At 40.9% G+C, this 20,594-nt stretch overlaps 1 protein-coding gene across 5 annotated transcripts in view; it reads left to right on the forward strand.

Annotated features, from left to right (window-relative positions):
- Nucleotides 1-20,594, forward strand: part of LEPR (leptin receptor) — a 160,481-nt gene that overhangs the window by 42,175 nt on the left and 97,712 nt on the right. Inside the window, exons 1-2 of one of the 5 annotated variants that reach the window (XM_069593895.1) lie at nt 19,145-19,671; nt 19,981-20,025. The exons of 3 other annotated variants lie outside the window; for them this stretch is intronic. The gene's annotated coding sequence lies outside the window, so the exon portion shown is untranslated. One more of the 5 variants, XM_069593904.1, reaches the window with a different exon arrangement.

Genomic DNA, 20,594 nt, shown 5'->3' on the forward strand with positions numbered 1-20,594 from the left:
AGGAATCATGTCTGTTTTGTTTGTTGCTGATTGTCCAGCCCTGTGCCAGACTTGGCTATGAGTAAGTGGTCAATAAGTAAGATGGGCTTGATAAAGGACAGAAATGGTATGGACCTAACAGAAGCAGAAGATATTAAGAAGAGGTGGCAAGAATACACAGAAGAACTGTACAAAAAAGATCTTCACGACTGAGATAATCATGATGGTGTGGTCACTCATCTAGAGCCAGACATCCTAGAATGTGAAGTCAAGTGGGCCTTAGAAAGTATCACTACGAACAAAGCTAGTGGAGGTGATGGAATTCCAGTGGAGCTGTTTCAAATCCTGAAAGATGATGCTATGAAAGTGCTGCACTCAATATGCCAGCAAATTTGGAAAACTCAGCAGTGGCCACAAGACTGGAAAAGGTCAGTTTTCATTCCAGTCCCAAAGAAAGGCAATGCCAAAGAATGCTCGAACTACTGCACAATTGCACTCATCTCACATGCTAGCAAAGTAATGCTCAAAATTCTCCAAGCCAGGCTTCAGCAATACGTGATCCGTGAAGTTCCTGATGTTCAAGCTGGTTTTGGAAAAGGCAGAGGAACCAGAGATCAAATTGCCAACATCCACTGGATCATGGAAAAAAGCAAGAGAGTTCCAGAAAAACATCTATTTCTGCTTTATTGACTATGCCAAAGCCTTTGACTGTGTGGATCACAAGAAACTGTGGAAAATTCTGAAAGAGATGGGAATACCAGACCACCTAACCTGCCTCTTGAGAAATCTGTATGCAGGTCAGGAAGCAACAGTTAGAACTGGACATGGAACACAGGATGGTTCCAAATAGGAAAAGGAGTATGTCAAGGCTATATATTGTCACCCTGCTTATTTAACTTCTATGCAGAGTACATCATGAGAAACGCTGGACTGGAAGAAACACAAGCTGGAATCAAGATTGCCTGGAGAAATATCAATAACCACAGATATGCAGATGACACCACCCTTATAGCAGAAAATGAAGAGGAACTCAAAAGACTCTTGATGAAAGTGAAAGTGGAGAGTGAAAAAGTTGGCTTAAAGCTCAACATTCAGAAAACGAAGATCATGGCATCCGGTCCCATCACTTCATGGGAAATAGATGAGGAACCAGTGGAAACAGTGTCAAACTTTTTTTGGGGGGGCTCCAAAATCACTGCAGATGGTGATTGCAGCCATGAAATTAAAAGACGCTTACTCCTTGGAAGAAAAGTTATGACCAAACTAGATAGCATATTCAAAAGCAGAGACATTACTTTGCTGACTAAGGTCCATCTAGTCAAGGCTATGGTTTTTCCTGTGGTCATATATGGATGTGAGAAGTGGACTGTCAAGAAGGCTGAGCACCAAAGAATTGATACTTTTGAACTGTGGTGTTGGAGAAGACTCTTGAGAGTCCCTTGGACTGCAAGGAGATCCAACCAGTTCATTCTAAAGGAGATCAGTCCTGGGTGTTCTTTGGAAGGAATGATGCTAAAGCTGAAACTCCAGTACTTTGGCCACCTCACGCGAAGAGTTGACTCATTGGAAAAGACTCTGATGCTGGGAGGGATTAGGGGCAGGAGGAGAAGGGGACGACCGAGGATGAGATGGTTGGATGGCATCACGGACTCAATGGACGTGAGTCTGAGTGAACTCCGGGAGTTGGTGATGGACAGGGAGGCCTGGCGTGCTGCAATTCATGGGGTAGCAAAGAGTCGGACACGACTGAGCGACTGAACTGAAGTGGTCAATAAATTCATTATATGACAGAATGAATTTTAGGCAAGTCATTTAATGTCTAAGATCTTCTGTTTCCACATCTATTGATGTGGGAGGAAAAGAATTATTTTAATTTCTTCATTATCTATGTGCAGTGTTTTAATATTTAGAAGAAATAATCACATGTAAAATTAATTCTTTTATTAAAAACCTGAATCAAACCATTTAGATTTGAAAGGCAAAACCTAGGCTACTCTCGCATGTGGTACAGCAATCTCTTCTGTTGTGTTCCTGACAAATAGTTATTCAACTTCTCCTTAAATAGTTTGAGTGTCTGGCAACCTAGTCTGTTTTAATGAGGTCCACTGTCAGAGAACTCTAGAGCAGTGATACATGAGATGTGGTCTTAGGACCAGGAGCATCAGAACAACTTAGAATCTAGTTAGAAATGAAGAATCTTGGGTCTCATGCCAGGCCTGAATCAGAATCTACATTTAACAGGATCCCCTGGTGATTCATCTGCACATTAAAATTTGAAAACTATTGCCCTAAAGTTTTTGTTTACAGTATCCATCTGAAAGTTTATTCTTTATAGTAACCACTCATTAGTCTTAATTTTGTTTCTTACAATTTTATATAAATTCAGTCTTTTTTATTCCACGTGACAGTTGTTCAAATATTTGAAGGCAGAATCCAAATTGTTCTTTGACTGGACTCTTCTCAGATTGTGAAACCTGGGACCCTTCTTCCTGTCCTGAGCTATCTCAAAGTACCTTTGTCCTGCAGGATTGTTTGAACGAGAATATTGGTCTGTAACTACAACATTTATGGAAGAAATGACAGGCTACCTCTTCCCTTTGCCCTCAAGACTGGAAGAATGCAATGAACAAGAAAGGACATTTGAGCTGATTATTTACACACTTAAGCTTCAGGGCACATAAACAGGATGAAACCGCTTCTCTCATCAGTACTGATTGTTTTCTACAGATTGTGGTATTTTCCTAAATTTGTTATTTTTCAGGGATAGTTCTTCGAGCTCAATCTTCTCTTTTCTAAACTAAAAACACCCTGTTTATTTAACTATGTTTTGTATGACAGGAATGGAATGGAAACTTTTTGAGAGAAGGGAATAATGTCTTACTCAATATACATATTTTAATATTTTAAGTTAGATCAGTGCTCAGCACATAATACGCTATTAATAAATATTTTTAATATATAAAATTAATTAATGAATGGGGGAATGAGTGTGATTGTAGGCTTTGGTTGCTGTCTTTTGAAAGCACATTACTCTTTTGAAAACATGTTACCGGTCACAGAGAGTGTGTTATTCTCTGTGACAAGGTGTGGCATCATGCATTGGGCAGAATACTTCATATATGGTGTGATTATTTTAAAGTAGAGGTATTATTGATTTCTTTAATGCTTTGATGAGCTCAGCCTAATAATGACAGAAGAAAATAACTATGTTTAGAAAGTCCTAACAAACCCTGACAAAGTTTATTTACCTTACCAACAAGATGGTGCGTATGTGCACACGAGTCATGTCTGACTCTTTGAGAGCCCCCTGGACGGTAGCCCACCAGACTCCTTTGTCCCTGGAATTTTCCAGGCAAGAATACTGGAGTGGGTTGCCATTTCCTGCTCCAGGAGCTCTTCCTGACCAAGGAATTGAACCTGCATCTCTTGCATCTCCTACATTGGCAAGCAGATTCTTTACCACTGCACCACCTGGGAAGCAATATCAACAAGGTGGAATTTGCTTTAAAGGGCATTTTTAAAGTTTTCCCTTTTGAATCTGAGGGGCTTTTCAAGATTTGGGTTGCTCTCCTGACTAAATAAACTGTTGAATATTTCCCCTTATCTCCTTTCCATCAGTCTTTGCTTCCGGATTCCTCTAACTCTACTGAAACCACTTCCTTCATCTGAAATTACTTCTTCGCTAAGTATTAACTACCAAAAAAACTGGGGAGAGTAGTAAGCGTAGAGCAGATGGGTAAACATAATGATCCAAAAAAGAAGATGGTGAAATATGACATTTTCCCGTGTTGGGTATAATAAAGGGAAAAAACAGCGGAATGGGAAACAGACTGGCTGCTTTGCCATGGCAACAATAAATGCATATATTATATAAACAGAAGGAGGAAAAGCAATTGTTTGGTCCCTGTGCTTTTCTTTCCTAATCCTGGGGTTCTCTGGTTTGGGGTTTAGTTTAGATTCTTAGAAATGGCAGCCAGTTACTTGCAATAACGTTGATCATTTCCTTAATTACCCAAGATGTGCAGGTATATATTTGATTTTAATATTTTACTATTAAAAATAAATCAAGGATTTCTCTAAAAGCTTATCAAAGAATAGTTTGTGTCCTATGTTGTCAGGCACAGAAGAGTGCCTTCTTAAAAGATTCATATCTTCATTTTGATACAATAAACATATAGTCAGGAATCAATGTACCGTTTTCTTCCCAATTCAACATCATTAGAAAATTGCCTGATTCATTCACATAGATCTCAAGGTTAAATGGTCACCTGTGAGTGTGTGACAGAGAAACACTAAGTGATTCTATAGTTTAAAAGGGAAACCAATGTGCATTGAGTAGCTGCACTTCATAGATAGTTCAAAAAGGTACTTTCCTTTGCTATGTCAAAACACACCTGATGTCCTCTGGTACCAGTGGGAAAATGAAAGCTATTAAAAGTTTGTGATAGTGAAACATTGTATTCTAGGAGATAGGATAAATGGAGGGCGTGGGGGTAAGGCAGGGAATAGATGGCAAATGAATTGCAATCCAAGAATACAGTGTATTTCCCAAAGAGAATAGCTATGTTTTCACAATGTTCTTCTCTTTCTGGAAGGGGTTGTGCAAAACTGAAAAATGTAGCTAAGTTGTCTGAAGAATTCAAAATTTGAAACATAAGCTATAGGACGTATTGGGGGTGTTTCTTACACACCTAAACATATGATCCAGAAATGGATTTCTAGGGATTTGCCTAGTTAATTTGAAAATTCAGGTCCACGGACTTCTCTGGCAGTCCAGTGGTTAAGACTTCACCTTCCAGTGAAGAGGGTGTGGCTGTGATCCCCAGTTGGAGAGCTAGGATCTCACATTCCTTGAGCCCAAATAATCAAAACATAAAGCAGAAGCAGTATGGTAACAAATTCAATAAAGACTTTAAAAATGGTCCACAGTAAAGAAGGAAAATTCATTCCCTCACAAAAACCTGCATGTGAAATTGTATAGCAGTTTTACTCATAATCAACAAATCCTGCAAATAACCAAGATGTCCTCCAATAGGTAAATGGATAAACAAACTGTGTACAAACGTACAATGAAGTACTATTTGGCAGTAAAAAAGAATGAGCTATCAAGTCATACAAGATATGGATGAAAATCAGATATGGATGAAAATTAACTGCATGTTTCTAAGTGAAGGAAGCCAATCTGAAAGGGCTATACACTCCATGATTTATTTACATTCTGGGAGGGCAGAACTATATAAACAATAAACAGATCAGTCATTACTGGAGTTTTGGGAGGAAGGAAATTTGAATAGGTGAAGTACAGAGAATAACGGTGGCGAAATCATTCTGTGTGATACTGTTAATTGTGTTTCCTGACACTATGCATTTGTCAAAACACATAGAACTCTATAGCACAAAGAGTGAGCCTTAATGTATGTGGATTAAAAAAAATTCACAAGTTTGAAGAATCTCAGGTGGAATACAGATCATGGCAAAATAATATATGCTATAAATGTATGAATAAAACCTCAGGGTAAGCGTTAGGGGAAAAGTTGGCTAACCTAAATAACTTTGGAAAAGAGAGGAGTTAAAAAAAAGCACTTGTGCATAAACACTGTACTCTAGTTGATGAAGTCTTCCCTGGGTGAATGGGTTGACAATTCTGAAACTACTGTAGTTGTATAAGGGAATTGAAAAATTAAGTAACTGGATGTCAGTAGTAGGAGCCAGGTTTCTTACTGTTGGAGTGAGAATTTATAGGCAAGGAAGGGGAAGAGGCAGGAATCATCCTTATGGATATGGGTTAGATCTGGAGACTTAAGTATGAACTAACTCATGCTTACCTTAACATAAGTAAACATGGAGATGTTTACCTATAGATATGGGGACACACACACAGACGCACATGTTTATTTTATTCTTTTGTCAGCTGAAATGGCCTAGAAGCAAAGCCACATCTATCATCTATATAATTGATTCTAAGACTAATTTTCCAGTTAAAAGAACCAGGAATCCTTGGAGAAATGGCTGATTATAAGGAAATTTACAAGATGAACTGGGAGCATCTTACAGTGCTATAAAGTATAGAAGTACTAAAAAAAGAATACCCGTAGTAATGGGGCTTATCAAGGGGGACAAGAGCCAATGGAAGAATTCCTAATGGCCAAAGCTGGAACAATTTGAGTAACAAAATAAATAAATTAGTATTGGGATTATAATCTAGAATATGAAATAAATATCCATGAGCCTGTGCCAATATAAATCAGTGATTAAGTAAATAATTGTGAGAGAATAGACAAATCTCCCATGCAGAATTCTAAATAACTTGCATAGATCCTCTGTTCTTGAGGTGGTAGAACAAATCTCTAGTGTTTTGTTTTTTTTTTAAACTTTTTACTTTGCATTGGAGCATAGCTGATTAACAATGTTCTGATAGTTTCAGGTGGACAGCAAAGGGACACAGCCATACATGTACATGTATCCATTCTAAAGTTCTCTAATTCTCAAGTGTGGGTTGTGCATGTTGACTTTCTCCCTAAGAATGCAGTATGGAAAGGAGCGAAAGGGAAACTCTATCGTGGAGAAATCTGACCAACCAGGTGCTCAGGATGGTGATAAGTCATGTTGATAGTAGATACTCTCAGTATGATGTGATGAGAATAGCCTTTTACTTGGGATCTTCCTCCCCAATAACCTATAATCATGGTCTAAGCATGAGAAAAATATTAGACAGATCTGAGTTGAGAGATATTATACAAAATATCTGACAAATACTCCTCCTTACTGTCAAAGACACCAAAAACAAGAACACTCTGAGAAGTTTTTCAGCCAAGAGGAGCTAACAGAGACATGGTGACTACCTGTAACATCAAACCCTGGATGGAATCCTGGAACAAGAAAGAACATGAATTAAACGCGAATGAAATCTGGATGAAGCATGGACGTCAGTTAAAAATTGTGCATCAATATTCGTTCATTCATCGTGACAAATGCATCATACTACTGTAAGATGTCAATAGGGAAGTGTGGGTGTGAGGCATATTGGAACTCTACTATCTTTAAAACTTTTCCTTAAATCTAAAACCAAAAGGGAACATTTATTTAAAAATTCCTATTCCAAGTTTCACCCTACAGTGTTAAATCAGAATATCTGGGGTGTGAGGGAGGCATTGGTATTTCATTTTTTTAAGATCCCAAGTGATAACGATATGCAGCATAGTTTGGGAACCTCTAGGGCAGACGTCTCTGAGGCATGGAGGCTATATTTTGGCATTCCTCAATTCATTTAAAATGGTCCAAACCAAATAAAAGTGTTCCTTCTATTTTATAGCGTTGTCAGGCTGAGTTTTTAATAATGAATGTGATAAAAATAAAGTACTGGAACAAGTTGCCTATTTGAGCACCACTTGATGCTACACCATTGACCACGGAGCCACTAATTGACAAATGTATCAAGCATATAATTACAAACAATATTATATCTTAAAATAAAATTTCTCTTGTAATTTTCCTAAAATTGAAATTAAAAAAAATCCACGTGTGTATTCCTTCCTCTATCTGTCTCAGTCCCTCTCACCAGAGTATATCATGATGTTCTAGTGGATCCATTTCCCACCCCTTTTTGACCTATTCTGTGCTCCCTGGGGCTGACTCTCTGAATTGCAATATGCAGCGTCCCATGCCCTCTGACTTACAGCTGGGTTCATGCAGGATGGAGGAGATGGACAGGGTACTGTATGCTCCATTCTTTCCCTTCCTCATCATAGTTCTAGCAGTGGCTGCTTTTGTCGTCAGTCCAGTTCCTGTCATCTCCAGCTCTCACTTAACTCTGGAGACACTGTTCCCTTTCCTTAGCCCTTCAGGCCCCAAGGAAGTAATGGCTTCCTGCTATGGCTAGTCTCTGGGTAACTCACCACTTTTTTTGTTGGATTTTTAAAAATTTGCCTGCACCTCTATAAATAGTCTCTTCGCCGAAATATTTTTAGTTTCACCCTTAGAAAGTGCCATCTGTAAAAAAAAAAAAAAAAAAGAAAGAAAGAAAGTGCCATCTGTGATCTGTCAGAATTATGATGGAAACAATCAGTATACTGTTGTCTACTCTGGGTACTTGGAAATGATGACCACTCCCTTTAAAAAAAAAAGTTGAGATAATGGTCTGCCTACTCCATTGGCCTTAAACTGTCCTCTATTTTGTGAAGGGATGTGGCTAGAAGAGTACATTATTTTCCCTAAATCTTTACTTGGCAAAGAAAAAGTTGGCAAATATATGCTGGTTCACCACGCATTTTTGAAATTTCACTTTTGAAATCCAGAGTGTGGGAACCATTGATCTAGATGAGTGTTTGACTTTGAAACATTCAGGGAATTCAGCTGTAACTCATTTTACCACAAGAATCTTACAAATCTAGTGAAAGACGCCAATGTGAAAGTCGTCATGGCAGGCACTCAAGTTACTGGGGTTCAGTTGTTTGTATAACTGATGGTCTCACTCCTGGTGAAGAGGGAACTAGTATCAGGGGAAAACAGAAGGAACTATAAAAATTGAAGCGATTATTTTCTGCATCTTTCAGTACTGCATGTCATCAGAGATCTGATTGAGGAAGGGCTAGAGGAAAAGATATGGGTGCATCTGGAAGTTTTAGCAAGAAGTTGAAAAGACTCTTCCATCATTTGTGGAGTTTTGGTGAGAGTGACCCAGAACTTCTAAATTCACAGATCCAGAAACATCTGATTTGAACTATTCAAATTCTTTTATTATAAATAATTACAGAGGCTCATTTATAGATGACTCCATTGCTAAGCAACACATAACTGTCATTAGACATTTGTGTTTCAAATGAAATGTGTTTCATAATGTCAAGAACAGTCAATTTATAATGGAAACAAAATCTCTGAAGTGCCCTGTTCTTGGTAGAGAAAATAGGGTATATATTTATCACAGTTCAGTCTCCTTGACTTTAAAATTATTCTATGTTGGGAATGAGATATCCTTCTCTGCTGTGTTTTATCACATTTAATTTGGACTGCGAAGGCACTGACATGTTTGGTTTTTTTTTGTTTGTTTGTTTGTTTTCATCTTTTAAAATCATTCTTTTTTTCTTTTAATAGGATTTTTATTTTATTTTAATTTATTTATTTTTAAATTGAAGGATAATTGCTTTACAGAATTTTGTTGTTTTCTGTCAAACATCAGCATGAATTAGCCATAGGTTTTGTTTTTATACTCATTACTTTCTTTTTAACACAAGAAAGACACAAAACAATCTTTTAAAATTCATTCTTTCCTTTATATACTTTGACAATGGAGTTTTAAAAAGGTCAAATAGCTTTGTCATAGAGAGGAAATTTTTTTTTTCTTCACACAGCTAAAATCCAGACACAATCTATTGTTTACATAACATGAAACAAGAATTGGTAAACTCAAGGATTTTCTTTCTCTTTACATTTCTACTACTGAAACAAATTAATATAGAAACTTTAAACCTTGGTATATTTTCTCCTTTATCTGGTGGTAAACAGTGGTTGATGAAAAGCCTGGTTATGTCAGTAACTATGTTTTCTACCTTGTGGAGAGATGCAGCTAGTGAGAGGGAATGAAGCCCACCTGTGCTGGGAAGCAGAGAGGAGACTGAGAAGTTACTGATGGTTTTAGGGTTCTTGAAGACTAGCAACGTGTCTGCTCTTCCTGTTACTTGACCATTCAATTTTACCTAATTCCGTGAAATAAAAATCCCTCCTTTTGGCTATGATGTTGGGTTAGCTTATTACAACTGAATTAGCTCAAGTAAAAAGAGGGACTTAAGCAAAGATCCCAAGGTAGCTCCAGACTTAGAAAATTGATCAATGGGGCTTCAGGAAGATGAGAGTAGGCACTCAGGCAGGCACCAGAGCCTAGGACCAAGAGTTAGGTACCATCAAGACTCACTTTTCCCTCATGTGGTCTCTGTGGGGGAATCATCTGATACATTACCTGCTATGGTTTCTCCCCAGTATTTACCCCCTAACCCTCTCCCACTCATGGATATTGTTATGTCCATTGCCACAGGAGATGTTATAGCAGACTGTGTTTGAGTCTCAGAAGCAGAGACCAGGAACGAAGTCAAGTTCTGAGCACTAGGAACGCTTTCCCAAGTTCAGTTCAGATCAGTTGCTCAGTCGTGTCCAACTCTTTGCGACCCCACGAACTGCAGCATGCCAGGCCTCTCTGTCCATCATCAACTGCTGGAGTCTACCCAAACTCATGTCCATTGAGCGATACCATCCAATCATCTCATCCTCTGTTGTTCCCTTCTCCTCCTGCCCTCAATCTTTCCCAGCATCAGGGTCGTTTCAAATGAGTCAGTTCCTTGCAGCAGGTGGCCAAGTATTGGCGTTTCAGTTTCAGCATCAGTCCTCCCAATGAACACCCAGGACTGATCTCCTTTAGGATGGACTGGTTGGATCTCCTTGCAGTGCAAGGGACTCTCAAGAGTCTTCTCCAACACCACAGTTCAAAAACATCAATTCTTTGGTGCTCAGTTTTCTTTATAGTCCAACTCTCACATCCATACACAACTACTGGAAAAACCATAGCCTTGATTACATGGACCTTTGTTGGCAAAGTAACGTCTTTCCTTTTTAATACATTGTCTAGATTGGTCATAACTTTCCTTCCAAGGAATAAGTGTCTTTTAACTTCATGGCTGCAATCACCATCTGCAATGATTTTGGAGCCCCCCAAAATAAAGTCAGCCACTGTTTCCACTGTTTCCCCATCTATTTACCATGAAGTGATGGGACTGGATGCCATGATCTTCGTTTTCTGAATGTTGAGCTTAACGCCAACTTTTTCACTCTCTTCTTTCACTTTCATCAAGAGTCTCTTTAGTTCTTCTTCACTTTCTGCCATAAGGGTGGTGTCATCTGCATATCTGAAGTTATTGATATTTCTCCCAGCAATCTTTCTTTTTTTCGTATTTTTTTATATCTTCTCCCAGCAATCTTGATTCCCAAGTTAGGGAGAGAAGAATGCCCAGAGGGAAGCAAGAGAAAGAGAGAGGCCCACAGAGAAAAAGGCCCTGCACCCATAGATGATTCCATCACTAAGCAGCACACAGTGACGATTTGTGTTTATTGGTATTTTAATTGAATATTTTTCATCCTATCAAGTACAATCTATAATTGAAACAAAAATTTTGAAGTATCCTGTGAAGTTTCTATCATCCTATGGGGGAGTGGTAACAGACACTCCCAATGAATCTAGGGGAACTCCAAGAGTTGAGAGAATCACAGAGTAGGAATAGCCACTGTCCTTTAACACCTAGGTAGAGATCAGGATGGAGAGAAGGCCCTGGAGCTATTGGCAGCTCGAGGCAGCTTGGGACAGTACGTAGGAATGGCTGTGTGATGAAGGAAGTCAAACCTACAGCAGCCTTGTAAAGTTCCAACTTGACTCCCTTAAGGCATAGGAGCAGTAGGATAATTCCTGAGAGTAGCATATACATGGTTTGGGGCCCTGGAAAGCCTCACCAAGGTGCCTACAGCCCAGAGAGGTGTTGGTGAACACCTCAGCATTCTGCAGAAAAGCTTCAGGGGCCAATAAGGAGAGTCATTAATCCTGAAGTGACCTTTGGCATGAACCCATGCAGATCAGCTCCTGAAAAACAGATGAGACAGAGTCAGATGCCAAGTTCAACAGATGACAAGAAGCAGTACCTTCGTTTATCCTGGGCCTTGCTTTCCCTTCCTCTCCACTGTCCCCTGCCTAGACGTTAAGAAAAAGAAATAGGACCTGGCATTCACTGAGGTTTAGTTTCTATCAATTGGTAAAACAGGATTTCACTGAAAAAATTAGCTTATTGGCATAAAAAAAATTGACATACTTTCTCAATACCTGCTTATATGGCTTAAAATTCAAATTCTGTATTCTACTGCAGACTGTGCTTACTCCTGTGGTAGAGAGTCTGGCTGCTGGCAAGTGCAGCTCACAACCACACAGAGTCATATCTGAGAGGAAAAGGCACTTCATCTTCCCTTCGGCTCCCACCCCAGGGACCCATTCCAGCTTTTATTGGCAAAGCCTCAGGAGGACAACTTTGACTGGCCATCCTCTAGTCATGGTCTTACCTCAGTGACCAATTATAGAGCCAGGAGTGTAAGATTCTACCATAGATCCAGCTTGGACGACATGCTTCTGTAGCCTTGGAAGCCAGTTTGCTGTAACTTGCAGCCCCAACAGGATCTACGTGCCTGGAGTCAGGGAGGAGCAGTTCCTCTGCCAAAAGGAGACTCTGACAAGAAGAAGAGGAGAAGGGGAGGTGGCTGATGAAACAGTGCATATCCTCTATAATCTGTTTGTATTGGGTATCAGTTTGGTGTCTGTGTGTGCTCTGTGCTCAGATGTGTCTGACTCTTTGTAACCCTACGGTCTGCAGCCTGCTAGGCTCCTCTGTCCATGGGGTTTTTCAGGTAAGAATACTGGAGTGGGTTGCCATTTCCTCCTCCAGGGGTATCTTCCCAACACAGGGTTTGAACCCATGTCCTCTGTGTCACCTGCATTGACTTCTTTACCACTGAGCTACCCAGAAAGCCCTATTAATCTGGTAGGACAATGCTAATAAAGGTTTCCTTAATGCCACATTGGTATGATCAAGGAAAGTAACTAAAATAATGAACAGGATACTTCATCATTTACAGCCTAATAGTTTAGTGTTAGAACCAGGCCTCTGAAAATAAAGAAAAAAAGACAAAACCTCCCACAACACTTAGTCTTTTCATTGTAAATTTGTAAATTTTGCATCAGTTTAACTATGAGACTTGGTTTATAGGCCAGTGAACAGTCCCTGGTGCCTTTTGCTCTCAAATCCCATTACCCTCATGCAGAGAACAAAGTGCTTTGTGCTGTGTGAAAATCATAGCACACATGTACCAATCACCAGGCTTCCCAGGTGGCTCAATGTTAAAGCACCTGGCTGCCAATGAACACAGGGGAATGTGGGTTTGATCATGGGTCAGGAAGATTCCCCTGGAGGAGGAAGTGGCAACCCACGCCAGTATTCTTGCCTGGAAAAAATCCCATGGACAGAGGAGCCTGGTGTGCCGCAGTTCATAGGGTAGCAGAGTCGGATACGACTGAGCGGCTGAGCACACATGCTTGTACCAATCGTCAGGATTATCAGAGATACTGACCACTTAAGACCCATAGGAACTTAAATCTGAAAAGCATTTCTATGAAAATTTCACTCAGCTGCATGATTCTGAAATGATTCTAGTTCATTCACAGCAGCATTTTCAGGCAACTGTCTGGCAGTAATTTCCAGACATTTATTCTCTTAATTTACTTGTAGTCTTTCAGATCAAAGAAATAATAATTACTTTGATATTATACATGTTTCAATGCCATTCTCCCAAATCATCCCACCCTCTCCCTCTCCCACAGAGTCCAAAAGACTGTTCTATACATCTGTGTCTCTTTTGCTGTCTCACATACAGGGTTATCATTACCATCTTTCTAAATTCCATATATATGCACCAGTATACTGTATTGGTGTTTTTCTTTCTGGCTTTCAGTTCATCTACCTCATTAGAACTGATTCAAATGTATTCTTTTTAATGGCTGAGTAATACTCCATTGTGTATATGTACCACAGCTTTCTTATCCATTCATCTGCTGATGGATATCTAGGTTGCTTCCATGTTCTGGCTATTATAAACAGCTGCAATGAACATTGGGGTACATGTGTCTCTTTCAATTCTGGTTTCCTCAGTGTGTATGCCCAGCAGTGGGATTGCTGGGTCATAAGGCATTGAAACGTGTATAATATCATATGAGAAACAAATCACCAGTCCAGGTTCGATGCAGGGTGCAGGATGCTTGGGGCTGGTGCATTGGGATGATCCAGAGGGATGGTGTGGGGGGTGAGGTGGGAGGAGGGTTTGGGATTGGGAACACGTGCACACCCGTGGCAGATTCATGTTGATGCGTGGCAAAACCAATATAATATTGTAAAGTAAAAAAAATAATAATAACAAATAAAAAATAAAAACAAAAATTTTTTTTTAAAAAGGAAATAATAATTACTTTGGATTAAGCATGATATTTGAAGAACTTTGTAATTTCTCTTACACCTTGATGCTCACTTTTGGTAAAGGGGTAAATAGCTAATAAATATGAAGATATAGCATGAAATACTGAACTAATGTAATAAAAGATAAATTCTTTGAGGAAAAGTCATATTTTAGTCCAGGTTCTGCTACATATTTTAAGATTGGAATGAAAGAAGTTTTATTCTTGGTAGTAAATTGCAAGCAAATAATCTGACTGATTTACCTTTCAACTAGAATTAGATTCTTGGTCATAGTTCAAAAGCTACTGAGAGGGAATTCCTTGCTGGTCCAGGGGTTAGGATACCATGCTTCCACTGCACTAAGATCCTTCATGCCATATGGCATGGCCAGAAAACAAACAAACAAAAATGGCTGCTGTGAAACTACTGGGTGTTTAGATAGGCTCAAGAATGTATTATACAGCATGGAGAATATAGCCAATATTGTGTAATAACTGTAAGTTGAAAGTACCTTTTCAAAATTGTGTAAAAAAAATAATAAGACTAAATAGCTGCTATGACTTCCATTGGTATTATATACCTTTTTAGGTAGTCAGGAGTAATGCAATTTTCCCTTATTTATGTTGGCAGCATTCTAAAGAGAGAGAGAGAAAAATAAAGATGTTCCAATAGGTTAGGAGCTCATTTAGATGAGTCACAGGTAGGGCCTGCTGGCCAGTGAACAGCACCTGACAGTACCTGGGTTGCCCCAGGCCTTCAGGAGGATCTGAATGACTCTAGTTTCCAGGAATAGATTTCAAAGAATGGATGATCTTACATAGATAGTTTCTAATAACTTTTTCCTCTATGAAAGTAACATATGATCATTTTAGATAACTTCAGTTCAGTTCAGTCGCTCAGTCGTGTCCGACTCTTTACAACCCCATGAATTGTAGCACGCCAGGACTCCCTGTCCATCACCAACTCCCAGAGTTCACTCAGACTCACGTCCATCAAGTCCGTGATGCCATCCAGCCATCTCATCCTCTGTCGTCCCCTTCTCCTCCTGGCCCCAATCCCTCCCAGCATCAGGGTCTTTTCCAATGAGTCAACTCCTCGCATGAGGTGGCCAAAGTACTGGAGTTTTACCTTTAGTATCATTCCTTCTGATGAACACCCAGGACTGATCTCCTTTAGAATGGACTGGCTGGATCTCCTTGCAGTCCAAGGGACTCTCAAGAGTCTTCTCCAACACCATAGTTCAAAAGCATCAATTCTTCGGCACTCAGCCTTCTTCACAGTCCAACTCTCACATCCACACATGACCACAGGAAAAACCATAGCCTTGACTAGATGGAACTTAGTCAGCAAAGTCAAGTCTCTGCTTTTGAATATGCTCTCTAGGTTGGTCATAACTTTTCTTCCAAGGAGTAAGTGTCTTTTAATGTCATGGCTGCAATCACCATCTGCAGTGATTTTGGAGCCCCCAAAAATAAAGTCTGACACTGTTTCCACTGTTCCCCCATCTATTTCCCATGAAGTGATGGATCAGATGTTTCTTGAATGTTGAGCTTTAAGCCAACCTTTTCGCTCTCCTCTTTTCTTTCACTTTCATCAAGAGGCTTTTTAGTTCCTCTTCACTTTCTGCCATAAGGGTGGTGAAATCTGCATATCTGAGGTTATTGATATTTCTCCCAGCAATCTTGATTCCAACTTGTGCTTCTTCCAGCTCAGCGTTTCTCATGATGTACTCTGCATGTAAGTTAAATAAGCAGGGTGACAATATACAGCCTTGACATCCTCCTTAGAAAGGGACAAATAGCCAACAAAACAATCTCCTAAATTAGATAATCTAGAGATAGCTACTGGAAACATTTTGGTATATTTCTCATCTTTTTTCCTGTGCCTCTATAATTTAAAATCCACTGAGATTGTGTTATGTATTTAACTCCTATATTATATATGCCATAGAAAGTTAGAATAAAATTCTATTTGGTATATGAATTTTAAACAGTGCAATTGGTAAATATCATTGTGAAGTACTTATTCATAAATAAGCATTTTTTTGTTTTTGTTCTTTTAATTATGCAAATGGAAAACTACAAGATTTGCTTCTTATTCTTCAGTCTAATGCATATTAATTGAGTAATTTCTACATCCAAAATAATGTGATAAATCAGAGAGTGCTTCATTATAAAAGAGACAAAATAAATTTCCAAATGATCATTTGCCAGAAATAGATGAGTTCCAATTTGGGGGTCAGTTAACTGACCCAAAATGGGTCAATTAAGTTGGTGTATTGGTCAATTGATCTTGGTGTATGGTTAAGATTTCAACCAGCAGATGATGACAGTAGGTAATGGTTGAGGGAAAGGTGATATAGAATGGAGGAAGAACATTCAGTATGGAATAGCATGAACACTCTAAGTTATTTGGTTAGGGTGAAATCAATTCTTTTCCCATTTCCTGTTTTCCAGGAGTGCACAGGTGACTCACACCTGGTCATCATATTCCAAGTCATTGGCCACTATGACTGGTTCAGATATGGGCTTGTGACCCACATAAATCAATGAATGAGAGTTAGTTTGGCAGATATTAACACATTGATTGATGGTTTATAATTGTAAGAATAGAAGAATAAGAAGGAAACCTAACGAGGGACGAGGTGAACCAGGAGAGAGTGGCATCATTGAAATCATTGTTTGTAAAGAGTTTCAAGAAGTGATAGCAAAAGAGACACAGATGTATAGAACAGTCTTTTGGACTCTGTGGGAAAGGGCGAGGGTGTGGTGATTCTGGAGAGTGGCATTGAAACATGTATATTATCAAAAAAGAAAAAAAAAGGAAGTGATGCATCAGTATAATGAAATTAATAGTTGAAACTATCAACCAAGATACTTGGACAAAATATTGTATTCATTTTAACTATGACTTCAGTTATGATTGTTCCCAGCAGGATTTGTATCTGTGTAAATAGTTGTATAATGATTTTTTTTTTTCCGAAAAGATGAGATAGGTGAGCTCATTATGTTCTTTTTTAAATCAAAGATTTCTTTTTAGGGATTTTTTTCCTTCACTTAGAAAAATACTGAATGAGTCAGGGTGTTAATCTGTTTTGCAACAGTAATCCTATCTTTTTATTATGGAGATGTTTTCCACTGTGGTGATAATTGCTTAGTTGATGGGTAGTGATTTATTTTTACTCATCTATTTATTCAACAGCTCTTTATCAAGCTTCAGATATGCATCAGACATGGTGCCAGAGGAAATGAGATTCAAATGTGTCCCCTAACCTAGACTGTAAGCTCCATAGGAGCTCATGACTCAGAGCTTGCTGCCTTGTAGACATTCAGTATTGGATCACAGTATCAGAAATCCATACATATGGATGTGGGATGTATTTATATATTAATTTAACAATGGGGAATCTATGCTTGGCCTTCAAATATTGCCTGTGACTCAAACACGAAATAAAGGCTTGGGCCTTTGAACTTCTTTTCCTTACAACAGTTATTCCTCATGAACCCAGGCTTAATGACACTTACTTTTAGCATTTCACAGTAAAATAATTCATTATACTTAGCATTGATAGAATTTTAAACGGTGGTCCTGGAATGACACTGTGATACCAAGGTAGACAATAATTTTGGTACTTATTAGTTAACTAGTTTTAGTGTGTTGAGTGGTGACTTCTCCCTTACATATGTCCACATTCTAAACTCCAGTACCTGTGAATGTGACCTTATTTGGAAAAGGGTCTTTGCTGAGCAAATAGGTAAACACTTTTGTGTGTGTGTGTGTGTGTGTGTGTGTGTGCGCGCGTGCATGACTATGCTGGGTCTTCTCCTTGCTGCAAGAGGGCTTCGTTGCTCTGAGACATGTGGGATCTTAGTTCCTAGACCAGGGATCGAACTCACATCCCCTGCATTGGAAGGCGGCTTCTTAATCACTGAATTGCCAGGGGTCTCAACTGAAGATGAGTTGAGATCATCCTGATCATCTGGATGGTTTCCATATCCAAAGACAAATGTCTTTACAGGAGACAGAAAAGAAGACACAGATATGGAGGAGAAGGCCATGTGAAGATGGACAGAGACTGGAGAGATTTAGCTGTGAGCCAATAGAGTTCTGGAGCCACCAGAAGTTGAATGAGCAAAGGAAGGATTCTCTCCTAAGGCTTGGGGAGGAGTATGGACCTAATAACACCCTGACTTTGGACTTCTGGCCTCCAGAACAGTGAATGAACACATTTCTGGTGTATTAAGCATTGAGTCTGTGGTCATTTAAGGCAATCCTAGAAAACTAAAATGCTAGTTCATATCAAATAATTTTGGATTCTGTTGTATTGTTTTATTTTGCAACAATTTGGGGAAGTCAGTATCTCTACTCTAATTCTTGTTTTCATCCAGTGAAAATGTTTGTCTCCATTAAAGTGACACTGGTCCCGGGAGGATATTCCCCTCCGGGGAAAGTTCCATTTACAAAGCTCCAGGCGTTGGCCAAGTAAGAGGCTGGGTCGGGGAGCAGGGAGTCATTGCTCCTGGCTCTGCCGTCTCTGGGCTAAGTTGTCTCTGTGTCTCTGATGCCTTATCCTGTGAGGGTGCCTAAGCAAGTTCCTTTCTAGAGACCTTTGAAAATGAACCATTCACCCAGTCTAGAGTAGTGTACTCCCTTTTATTTCTTCCACACTCTGTTGGTTTCCTTCATATACTCATCACAATCGGTAATTAGATGAATCCTTGCTTGTCATAGCTTCAAGTTCAAGGAACACAGTAACCGCACTTAGCATGTTGTGCGTCAATCTGTAGGGTCTCAACAAAAAATGTATTAATAAACAAACAGATCAGTGAGTGAACGCTTTGAGTGGAGAACAAAAAAGTGCTTATTACTTTGGGGGTAGAATCAGACTGGTCAAGGACGGATTTTTTAAAACTTACTACGTCATACGCCATTGAATTTCAAGATTGAAAAGAATCATGCCTTCCTGACAAGCATGGCCAAAGTGCTTGGTTGAATCATTCTTGGTGACGGGAAACTCACTACCTCACCACTTCTGATCTTTCCATTTCGCTTTTCTTTCCCACCCCCTTCAGTTATGGAGATCTTTACCGTAGCATTTTGCACACCTGATGCACAAAGGCCTGGAAGTCTGGAAGTAGGAGGGACAGAGGGAATCCCAATGCCTAGCCCAGGGTTTGAGAGCCGCGGTTCAGTGTGGGCGCCGTAGCTGACTGTTGCGTAAAGTAGCGGTGCCACCTTTCTCTAGGCTTCCCTGCGGGCAGGGGGTCCTTCTTTCCAAACTCCTCGCTTTTCCTCCTCGTGCCCGCCACCAGGGGCAGCCGCATCCCCGCTGCCACCCCCGTCACCTACGCGGCCGCCCTGGCGGCTCGGGGGCCGCTCCTCGGGCCCGGGAGGCGGTGGCGGAGGGCGCTGGGCGCGCAGGCGGCCACCCGGCTCTGCCCCGACCTCTCTCTCGGACTCCCGTGTCTCCCTCCGCTCCCCCTCGGCCCCTCCTTCCACACTCCGCTGCCTCCTCTCCCCGGAGAGCTTCCCGGCACCTTCCGCGACGGGTTTGGAGCCGCCCCACCGCAGAGCCCACGGCCGTCCGAGCGCGAGCGACGCAGGTGTCCGAGCCCCCGCGCCGCCGTCGTCTTCGCCTCCGCCTGGGCGGGACCTGGGCCTCGAGGTGGGATCCAACTCTCTCTCCGCCACCCCTACCGCTCCTCCTCCTGCACCTGGCCAGGCGAGGAGGCAGGCGCTCGGGCGCGCGCGGGCGGCTGGAGCCCGCGAGCCGCCTGGGGTCCGAGAGGCCGGGGCGGGTCCCGCGGCGTCACCGGAGGGTCGGCGGGGACTCTGGTTCCCCCGGGCCAGGCGCTCCGGGGTAACCCTGGGCGAGGAGCATCGGGGCGCGCGGCCGAGGGCATTCGGCCCAGCCTGGGCGCGAACCTGCCCGGCGCCCCCGAAAGGACTTGCCATCGGCCAACTTCTTTTCCAGGTCTCCTCGCTACTTTGGAAACTGAAGGGACTGCGACGGAAACCAGTAAGCCCTGGGGCCCGGAGGAGGAAAGATTTGTTGGTTTGGATGACAAAAGGAAAACAAATGTGCTGTAGGGGTGGTTTAGCTTCTGTTTCCACCATCTACGCTCTCCCCAAGCGTATTAATAGAGCAAAACAAAACAACAAAACCCAATCCCAACCAAAGCACTTATTTAAAGGAAATTGTAGGTGTGAGAAAAAGAGACCTAGCTGAGGAATCACTTTGGAAACCCCAGGTAGGATGAGGCCATTTGAGAAAGTCGATATTTGGGGTGCTATTTCTAGAACGTGGGTTTGCAAGGCCAAGAGGAGACTGGCTCTTTTAAGCCAGAGGGGGTTCATTGTATTGAGGGGCTGCCTGAGTGTCCTCTGTTAACCTTCATTTCCTCAAGTATTAAAGTATGTTGAGACAAATGCTCTTCAGAGCTCTGGACTGGGAGTCAGAAAATCTGGCTTTGATATGATTTGTATTTACCGTGACAGCTGTGGTTCACTTAACCTCTTTGGGTCTCCGTTTCCTCATCTGTCAAGTTAGAGGGTTGGTTGACAATTCTGAGGGCCTCTTGATAATAT

Source organism: Ovis canadensis, chromosome 1, assembly GCF_042477335.2.
Source record: "Ovis canadensis isolate MfBH-ARS-UI-01 breed Bighorn chromosome 1, ARS-UI_OviCan_v2, whole genome shotgun sequence".
NCBI classification, from domain to species: Eukaryota; Metazoa; Chordata; class Mammalia; order Artiodactyla; family Bovidae; genus Ovis; species Ovis canadensis.